The sequence below is a fragment of the Loxodonta africana genome, chromosome 3 (assembly GCF_030014295.1).
Source record: "Loxodonta africana isolate mLoxAfr1 chromosome 3, mLoxAfr1.hap2, whole genome shotgun sequence".
Lineage (NCBI taxonomy): Eukaryota > Metazoa > Chordata > Mammalia > Proboscidea > Elephantidae > Loxodonta > Loxodonta africana.
Genome location: NC_087344.1, coordinates 31128080 through 31138634, shown reverse-complemented (window position 1 = coordinate 31138634; position 10555 = coordinate 31128080). Strand labels below are relative to the sequence as shown.

General features: G+C 48.4%; 1 pseudogene; it reads right to left on the bottom strand.

Annotated features, from left to right (window-relative positions):
• Positions 1 to 290: 290 nt before the first annotated feature.
• On the bottom strand, positions 291 to 2764 carry LOC100658688 (olfactory receptor 10H2-like; annotated as a pseudogene).
• Positions 2765 to 10555: the final 7791 nt, after the last annotated feature.

Below are 10555 nucleotides of genomic sequence, written 5' to 3'. Positions count from 1 at the left end.
CACCAAAGACACAAGGTAATTATGAGCCCAAGAGACAGAAAGGACCACATAAACCAGAGGCTACATCAGCGTGAGACAAGAAGAACTAGGTGGTGCCCGGCTACAACTGATGACTGCCCTGACAGGGAACACAACAGAGAACTTCTGAGGGAGCAGGAGAGCAGTGGAATGCAGACCTCAAATTCTCGCAAAAAGACCAGACTTAACGGTCTGACCGAGACAACTTGAAGAACCCTGGAGGTCATGGTCCTCAGACCTACTGTTAGCCCAAGACAGGAACCATTCCCAAAGCCAACTCTTCAGACAGGGATTGGACTGGACTATGTGATAGAAAACGGTACTGGTGAAGAATGAGCTTCATGGATCAAGTGGACACATGAGACCTGTCTGGAGGGGAGATGAGTGAGCAGAGGGGGTCAGAAGCTGGGTGAATGGATGTGAAAATAGAGACTGGAGTGAAGGAATGTGCTGTCCTAGGGCTGAGGAGGCGGGTGTCTTAGGGATCTAGTGCTGCTATAACAGAAATACCACAAGTGGTTTGAACAGACAGAAATTTATTTTCTCACAGTTTAGACTAGAAATCTGAATTCAGGGTGCAGGCTCTAGGGAAAGGCTTTCTCTTTTGGCTCTGGATGAAGGTCTTTGTCTCTTTGAGCTTCTGCTCCTGGGCGATCTTTATGTGGCTTGGCATCTCTCTTCCCCCATCTCTGCTCCTTTCACTTGCTTGTTTAATCCCTTTTATATCTTAAAAGAGATTGATTTAAGACATACCCTATACTAATCCTGTGTCTTTAACATAACAAAGACAACCCATTCACAAATGCGATCATAACAACAGGCATAGAAGTTCGGATTTAGGACACATATTTTTGGAGGGCACAATTCAATCCGTAACAGGAGAATTGAGAGGAAGTGAAGAGTTACTGCTAATGGGTATGGAGTTTCTTTTTTGGGTGATAAAAATGTCTAAAATTGATTGTGGTGGTGGTTGAAACCATTGAATTGTATACTTTGAATGAGTGAATTGTATCTCAATAAAGCTCTCACAGACCAAGAGAAGAAGAAAAAATTCTAGCATTCATGGAGTACCTGCCATATGATGGGTGTTTTCCCATACACAAATCCTTACACCAGTCTCTCATGTTGCCTGTAACCACTATTTGTCAAGTCATTCAAACTCATGGCAACCCCATGTGTGTCAGTATAGTGCTTTTCTCCTTAGGGCTTTCAATGGCTGATATTTTAGAAGTAGATTTCCAGGCCTTTCTTCCTAGGTGCTTCCAGGTGGACTCGAACCGCCAACCTTTCAGTTAGCAGCCAACAGCATTAACCATTTGCACCACCCAGGGACCCCAGTTTTTCAAGGTAGGCATTATTCATGCCATTGTACAGATGAGAGGATGGTCATCCTATTTCCATATTCCACCTCCATCTCCACACTGGCCACTCAAGTGCTGGAAGGATAGAGTTTGCTGAGGAAGGTCTTCTTCAGAGCGTTCTTCAGTTCCTTGTTCCTGATGCTGAAGATGATGGGGCTGAGGAAGGGTGTGAGGACTGTGTAGGTGGTGGCCATCAGGGTATCACCTACCTCTGAGTGGGGACCCTTGGGCTTGAGGTAAATAACAGAGGCAAAGCCATAGTGCACAATGACTACGATAAGGTGGGATGTGCAGGTGGAGAAGGCTTTGTACCTACCTTCAGCAGAGGGGATTTTCAAGATGGCAGCCACGATGAAGGCATAGGAGAGGAGCATGAGGAGGAGAAAGCAGCCCAGCAGGGCTGTGATACACACCAATCCTACACCCATGGCCACAGCTGGCATATTACCTCCACAAGCCAACTTCAATAGTGGTGGGACGTGACATAAGAAATGGTGGGCCTCATTGGGTCCACAGAAGGTGAGGTTGAAAACAGCCATGGTCACCACCATCCCTATGACGGAGCCCCCAGCCCAGGACCAGGCCACCAGGCAGGTGCAGCCCTGGGGCCTCATGAGGACGTTGTCGCACAGGATGGCAGATGGCCACATAGCAGTCGTAGCCCATGACGGTGATCAGGAATGAGCGGGTGAAGCCAAACATGAAGGAGAAGAACATCTGGCTGGCACAGGCCACAAAGGCAATGGCATGGCAGGTGGAGAGCAGGTCGACCAGCATGTGTGGGATGATGGCGAAGGTGTAGAGGATCTCAGAGATGGAGAGGGCACACAGGAAGAGGTACATGGGTGTGTGGAGGCTGTGCTTGCTTCATATGGTGGCCATGATGAGCAGGTTCCCCAGCAGTGTGAACAGGTACATCAGCAGGAACAGCAGGAAGAACATCAGCTGAAAGTGGGGGGAGGTGGAGAAGCCAATGGGGATGAACTCAGATACTGTGCTGTGGTTCTGTGCCAGCATGGCAGCCTCACCTGGTAGGGGAGAGAGCAAAGGAATCCCAGTGGTTAGGAAAACAAGGTTTCCAGTGAGCCCTCCCTGGGAGGAGTTCCTGGAGCAGTTCTTTCATGTCTCCAAACCATGGTTAGTCCATCTGCAAATGTCATTGGTAATAATGGTCTCTACTTCACAGGAGTCCCTGGGTAGCACAGTAGCACTTGGCTACTAACCAAAAGGTTGGCAGTTTGAATCCACCCAGAGGCATCTTGGAAGAAAATCCTGGAGATCTACTTCTGAAAGTCACAGCCATTGAAAACCCTACAGAGCACAGTTCTAGTCTGACCACGAGTTGTAATCAACTCAATGGCAAATGGCTTGGCTTGTGTTGTTCCTTTTTCTACTTCTCAGAGCTGTGTTGAGGTTTAAATAAAATCATGCATGTACAGTGCAACCTTACGCATAACAGAATGAAATGTTGCCAAGTCCTGTGCCATCCTCACAGTTGCTGGTATGTTTGAGCTCATTGTTGCAGCCACTGTGTCAATCCCGTTTCATTGAAGGTCTCCTTCATTTTCACTGACCCTCTATTTTACTAGGCATGATGTCCTTCTCCAGCGATTGGTTCTTCCTGATGACATGTCCAAAGTAAGCAAGAAGAAGTCTCTCCATCCTTGCTTCTATGGAACATTCTGGCTGTACCTCCTCCAGGATGGATTTGCTCATTCTTTTGGCGATCCACGATATAGCCAATACTCTTCACCAACACCACAATTCAAATACATCAATTCTTCTTCGTCTTCCTTTTTTACTGTCCAGTTTCCATGTGCATATGAAGGAAATGAAAATACCATGGATTGGGCAGGCACTCCTCAGTCATCAAACTGACATTTTTGCTTTTTAAGATTTTAAAGAGGTCTTTTGCCACAGATCTGCCCAATACAATAATTGTTATGACTACTATATTTACTATCACTATTAATGGGTTTGATTATTATACTGGAAACCCTGGTGGCATAGTGGTTAAGAACTACAGCTGCTAATCAAAAAGTTCAGCAGTTCGAATCCACCAGACATTCCTTGGAAACCCTATGGGGCAGTTCTACTCTGTCCTTTAGGGTTGCTATGAGTTGGAATTGACTCATCGGTAACGGGTTTGGTTTTGGTTTATTATTATACTATGCCAGCTAGCCTTTGTTCATGCTGCTGCTTCTGTGCTTCTCCCCATCTCCATGAGTTCAAATCCTGTCTGAATTTTAAGGCCAAACTACTCCCTAAAGGCTATCTTCAGCTGGAAGTCACCTCTTGCTTGTGACATGGAAAGGGCACTAAATCCAAAATCAAAACCCGTTGCCATTAAGTCAAGTCTGACTCATGGCTATCCTAAGTGTTAAAGTTGGACTGACCTATAGGTTTTTCTTGGCTGTAATCTTTATGGAAACAAATCTCCAGGCCCTTCTCCCTTGCAGCCATTGGATGGGTTCAAACCGCCAGCCTTTTGGTTAGACAAAAAAAAAAAAAAAAACCCATGGCCTCAAGGCAATTCTGACTCATAGTGATCTTGTAGGACAGAGTAGAATTGCCCCATAGGGTTTCCAAAGCTGTAAATTTCTTTCGGAAGTAGACTGCCATATCTTTCTCCTGTGGAGCTGCTGGTGGGTTTGGATTGCCAACCTTTTTGGTTAGTAGCAGAGTGCAAATCAGATACACCACCCAGGGACTTGGAAAGGGCACAGGTTTTGTAAATTCTCTGCACCACCACTTACTAGCTATGTGACCTCTATAAGCTTCACTGCTCATCTGGAAAATAGGGCAATAATCCTCATCTCAAGGAGGCAATGGTGGTTCAGAGGTAGAATTCTCACGCTCTATATGAGATCCTAATCCTGGCCAATGTACCTCATGTGCAGCCAATACCCATCTGTCAGTGGAAGATTGCATGTTGCTGTGATGCTGAACAGGCTTTAGAGCTTCCAGACAAAGACAGACTAGGAAGAAAAGCCTGGTGATCTATTCTGGAAGTCAGTCAATGAAAACCTTATGGATCACACCAGTTGAATCTGCAACTGATCGTGGGGATGGTGCAGGACTGGGCAGCGTTTTGTTCGGTTGTGCATAGGGTCACCAGGAGTTGGGGCCAACTTGATGGCAGCTAACAACAACAATCTTTATCTTACAAGGCTATTACAGTACTTAAATGAGGTGATGCCTATTAAGTACCTAGCCATTATTATCATTGCTGTTGTTGCTGAGTCTAACTTGTGGGCATCCCTCACAATGTGGTGACAGTGATTAGCATCATCATGGAGTCACGGTTCCCCACCCCAGCTGGGCCCTATATCCCTGGCCACCTCCCGGTACCATTCTCAGAATCCCCGCTCTCCTCCACCCACCTCCGCCCTCCTTTCTCTGCTCTCCTGCTTAGTGGAGGAACCAAGGCTCTCAGCCATGGCTTCTCCCATCCCCCTCCCTCAGTGGCAACAGTCACCTCTGCGCCACCTCCCAAAAAGGGCAGCTCTTGTTCCAGGTACTGGGTCCACCAGGGGCCTTTCTCTCTGCTCTCTGCCTGTCTATTTCTTTCTTGCTTTCTAGGCTGCAAACAGGCTTGATGAAAATACAAAATTTTAAAAAATGCAAGCTGTATCGATTGGTGGTCCATCCATATGATGGAATATTATCCAGCCATAAAAAGGAATGAAGCACTGATACATGTTACAACATGGATGAAACTTGGAAACATTATGCTGACTGAGAGAAAAAGAGAAGCCAGACACAAAAAGGCCACTTAGTGCATGAGCCCACTTGCAGGAAATGTCCAGAATAGGCCAATCCATCCAGACAGAGAGCATATTAGTAGTTGCCTATGTCTACAGTATTGGCAAAGAATATTGAATATAGCATGGCCTGCTAGAAGAACCAAATCAGTCTTGGAGGAAGTACAACCAAAATGCTCCTAGAAGGAAGATGGTGAGATTTCTCACTTGCATGTTATGAGGAGGGACCCGTCGTTGGAGAAGGACATCATGCTTGGTAAAGTAGAGGGTCAGAGAAAAAGAGGAAGACCCTCAATGAGATAAATTGACACAGTGACTGCAACAATGGGCTCAAACATAGCAACAATTGTGAGGATGGCGCAGGACTGGGCAACATTTGGTTCTGCTATACATAGGGTCTCTATGGGTCAGAACCAACTCGATGACACCTAACCTGGGTGGTGCAAACAGTTTGTGCTCAGCTGCTAACCCAAATGTTGGCGATTTGAACTCACCCAGTGGAGCCATGGGAGAAAGACTTAGCGATCTGTTGCCATAAAAATTACAGCCAAGAAACCCCTATGGAGCAGTTCTGCTGTGTAACACAAGGGATCATCATGAGTCAGAACAGACCTAACGGCAACAGGTTTGGGTTTGGTGTGTGGCTTGGGGGAGGTAGGAATGGACACAGGTTTCCTTTAAAAAAAAAAAAAAATTTTTTTTTTTTTTAAATAGGGGGGTTCAAAATGTTCTGGAACTAGATAGAGGTGATGGTTGCACATTGTGATGGAGTAAATGCCACTGAACTGTACACTTTAAAATGGCTAGTTGTTATCTGAATTTTACCTTAATTAAAAAGAAAAAAAAAAGGCAAAATGGGGTTTCCTCAGCCCTCCTCTGCGTCCGCCCTGTCTCTCCTGTGTCCACATACCACATACCAGTCTCTCCACAGAAAGGTGAGAGACGGTCCCAGGGTCTTCAGGGCTATCCAGGAGCGAGAGAACCCATATCACCACCTCCTGCTCAGTTGTTATCTGGAGGTGTCTACTGTGTCTTACCGTGAGCGTGCATGTCTGTATACACCTACAGGTGTGCACGTGCCTGCGGCATACTATAGGTGTGTGTGCCATCCCCATGCATAGGGCCTTTGCCTCCATGTGTCCATGTTGTGAGTCTGAATGGGGGAGCCATGGACTCAGGGCAGCCACTGAGCTCAGCCCAGGTGTGTTTGAGAGCAGAGGGGACAGCAACTCAGGGATACTTTACACAGGTATGGGTGGCCTCATTCATCCACACATTGGGACACGGGAGCCCACTGTTTCGTATACTGACACGTGCCCCACACACCTCCACATACACTCAGCCCCTGCTTCTTCCCCCACATGCAGGGGCTACAGGCTCTGTTACGTGAAGCAAACCCACACACATGGGCACCATGTACAAGACCTGAGTTCACAGGCGCTGGGACCCCAAGGGAGAGATGGTACACACACCAACAGCATGTCCCAAGCTTGTGCACACCCGTAGGTGCGCACAGACACGCACACTCACAGTTAGACACAGCAGACACTCCTAGATAATGGGTAAGCACCGGCATCCCCTCTCACACAACTCTCACCCTAAGACCTGTGGCTACCAGGAAGCTGGGCTCAGGCTGGGAGGCAAAGCCGAGCCTGGAAGCGGGATTTTGGAATGAGACGCCTCCCCCAAAGTCCTGCTCGCTTCAGACCTAGTTCTCAGCTTTCCAAAATCCACCTCAACCATCTGATTACCCCAAGCCCTTCTCCTCACCCCCACCGGGTTTGGGGCACCTCTTCCAGGAAGGCGGCCCAGGGCACGCACTCGCCTGTCTTGGCCGCCGCTGGGGGCCCACTGCAGGGATGGCAGACAAGGTCGGGTGGCCCCTCACTCACACGGTGAGCTCAGGCTGGGTGTGGGCAGAGCAGGAGGCTGCGCCCTGATTTTATCCCCTTCTCTCCCAGCAGCCCATTCCAAGGGCGTCCCAGGGGGCCAAGCGGGCAGGGATGCTCTGGGGGCCCAGGAGGCCTTGGGGGCCTCAGGGACCCTTGGAGGGCTGGTCAGACCACTTTGCACATACAACCCCGAAGTATTCCCCGACTGCTCTCTCTGCCCAGCTTGGAGCCAGGCTATTCTGAGGCCCCAAAAGGACCCTTAGGCTAGGGACAAATAGGGCTATCCAAGGTCAGCTCTGAACCCAGGCTTCCTGGGGCTGAAAGACTGGGGAGGGAAGAAGACAGGCCAGACCAGCCCCTTCCAGCCCTTAGGGCTTGGAGCTGGGATTTCTGTGGCTCAGGCTTCTCAAGGAGTCCTTGGGTGGTACAGATGGTTAAGTGCTGGACTGCTAACAGAAGAGTTGGCAGTTCAAACCTACCCAGAGGCATCCACCCAGCAGGCCTGGGAAACTGCTTCAGAAAGGTAAAAAAAAAAAAAAAAAATGTTGCCCTCCATTCGATTCCGACTCATAGCAACCCTATAGGACAGAGTAGAACTACCCCATAGAGTTTCCAAGGAGCGCCTGGACTGGAGGATTCAAACTGCTGACTTTCTGGTTAGCAGCCAAATGCTTAACCGTTGCGCCACCAGGGCTCCAAAATGTCACAGCCTTGAAAACCCTATGGAGCATAGTTCTACTCTGCATACATGGGTTCACTGTGAGTCAGAACAGACTCAACACAGGCTTCTCAGGCTATTAGGGGCCCAAAACAGAACTCAATGTCCACTCCACACCCCCAACCTGATCTTTCCCCATATTCTCATGTCTCTTGTAACCAAGAGGACTGCACCAGGCCCCTTCCTGCTCTGCCTTTTTCAGCTCTTGCCCCTACACAATGCCAGAGGGATCCTGCTAAACAAAGATGACATCCTTCCCCTGTTTAGACCCCACCATGGCTCCCTAGTGCCTACTCAAGGCCATACTGCAATCCACAAGGCTCTGGAATCTGGTCCCTGCTAGCCTCTCCCATCTCAGCTCTCGACTCCAGCCCCCACTTCCACCTGACCATACGTCCACTTTTTCTCTCTAGGCACCAATGATACCGGCGTATTTTCAGATTCTTGACTGTGCCATGCTCTCTCTCACCCCAGGCCTCTGTGCATCCCTCACTCACATCTGCCCCAACTGGTTGGTTTCAGGTGACAAGCCACCTCCTCCAGAAAGCCTTCTATTGTGTACTAAATTGTGTTCCCCCCAAAATGTGGATATGACCCTGGAAATAAGAGGGGTTTTGTTATGTTAATGAGGCCGTACCAGAGTGGGGTCTATACTAAACCTAATCACTCAGAAAACCAGTTGCTATTGCATTGACCCTGACTCTTGGCAATCTCACATGTGTTGGAGTAGAACTGTACTCCATAGGGTTTCAATAGCTGAGTTTTCAAGCATGTTAACTGTTTGCACCACCCAGGGACTCCTAATGACTCGGAAGTGTCTTATAAAAAGGGCAGAATAGACACAGACACACACAGGGGAAGACAGACACCATGTGAAGTTCATCTACAAGCAAAGGAACACCAAGGATCACCAGCAGACACCAGAAAGTAAGAGAGACGGCTCCAGATGCAATCGACATGGCCGAAATCCTCCCGTGGATATTTATCCTTCAGAATTATAAGGAAATATATCCCTGTTCTTTAAAATCACCTCTTTTGGAATTTCTATTAAAACAGCACACCCTGGTGGCGTAGTGGTTAAGTGCTACAGCCGCAAACCAAAAAGGTCAGCAGTTCGAATCAAACCAGGTGCTCCTTGGAAACTATGGGGCAGTTCTAGTCTGTTCTATAGGTTGCTGTGAGTTGAAATCGATGGGAAGACAATGGGTTTAGGTCACAAAGACAGCATTCATGATTCCTCCCCACCACAGTCAGGTGCTGTCTGGGTCCTAGTGTTCCCTGCAACTCCCATCACATGGTGTTCTCCTTACCTGATTATGAGTCCCTGGATGGTGCAAACAGTGAACACGCTTGGCTGCTAACCAAAAGTTTGGAGGTTTGAGTCTCACCAGAGGTGCCTCAAAAGAAAGGCGTAACCCATCTAAGCAAGTCTTGACTGAGCACCTAGTAGGTGCCAGGTGGTGAGAACACAATGGAAAGTCCAGTGTGGTCCTCTCCCCTCGGGTCCACCTACCCAGATGCTGAACAAGTAATTTTTACTGCAGAGAATGGTAAGATTGATGATGGAGGAGGTGGGAGTCACAGCCGCCCTCAGAGCTCTGGAGCCTCCAGCCTCTGTCCAGGTGGTAGCTCTGACTACTCGTGGCCACAGGTGGCAACCAGGACTCTGTGCCTTCTGGGTTCTGCTGCCCAGGTGCCCTGGTGCATGCTGCAGGGTTGGGCAGCTTGGAGCACTGGGAGTCTTGTGCCTGGGTGAGAGCGAAGGCCACCTCCAATCCCCACCTATGTTCCTTGCTGCTAATCAAACACCCAAGTGTGGGCATGAGACTCATCGGGAAAGCAATCTGGGGACTGCTCTCCAGTGTTGAGGAGGATGTGGAGGAATCAGATCCTCATACACTGCTGGTGGGGGTGTAACATGGCGTTCAGAAAACAGTCTGGTGGTTCCTCAAATAGTCAAACATAGAGTTACCGTGTTGTTGGTTGGTGGTGTTGGTTGCCGTCAAGTCAATTCCGACTCATGGCAACCCATGTATTACAGAACAGAACTGCTCTGTAGGGTTTTCTTGGCTGTAATCTTTATGGAAGCAGATTGCCAGGCCTTTTCTTCCACAGTACCTCTGGGTGGGTTCAAACCACCAACATTTAGGTTAGTAGTTTGTGCCACCCAAGGCGCAAGACCCAGGCCTTAGATTTACCATATAATCTAGCAAATCCGCTCCTAGGTGTATACCCAGGAGAAAGGAAACATATGTTTTACAAAAACTTGTATGCAAATGTTTATAGCAGCATTATTCACAATAGCCAAAAGATGGAAACAACCCAAGTGTCCATCAACAGATGGGTGGATAAAAAAAAATCTGCTAAGCACCCATCTAAGATGCATCAATGAGTCTCAACCCACCTGGATCAAAGGAAAATGAAGAACACCAAGGTCACAAGGTAATTATGAGCCCAAGAGACAGAAAGGGCCACATGAACTAGAGACTACATCATCCTGAGACCAGAAGAACTAGATGGTGCCCAGCTACAACCCATGACTGCCCTGACAGGGGACACAACAAAGAACCCCTTGAGGGAGCAGGAGTACAGTGGGATGCAGACCCCAAATTCTCATAAAAAGACCAGGCTTAATGGTCTGACTGAGACTAGAAGGGCCCCGGTGGTTATGGCCCCCAAACCTTCTGTTGGTCCAGGACAGGAACCATTCCCGAAGCCAACTCGTCAGACATGCATTGGACTGGACAATGGGTTGGAGAGAGATGCTGATAAGGAGTGAGCTACTTGCATCAGGTGGACACT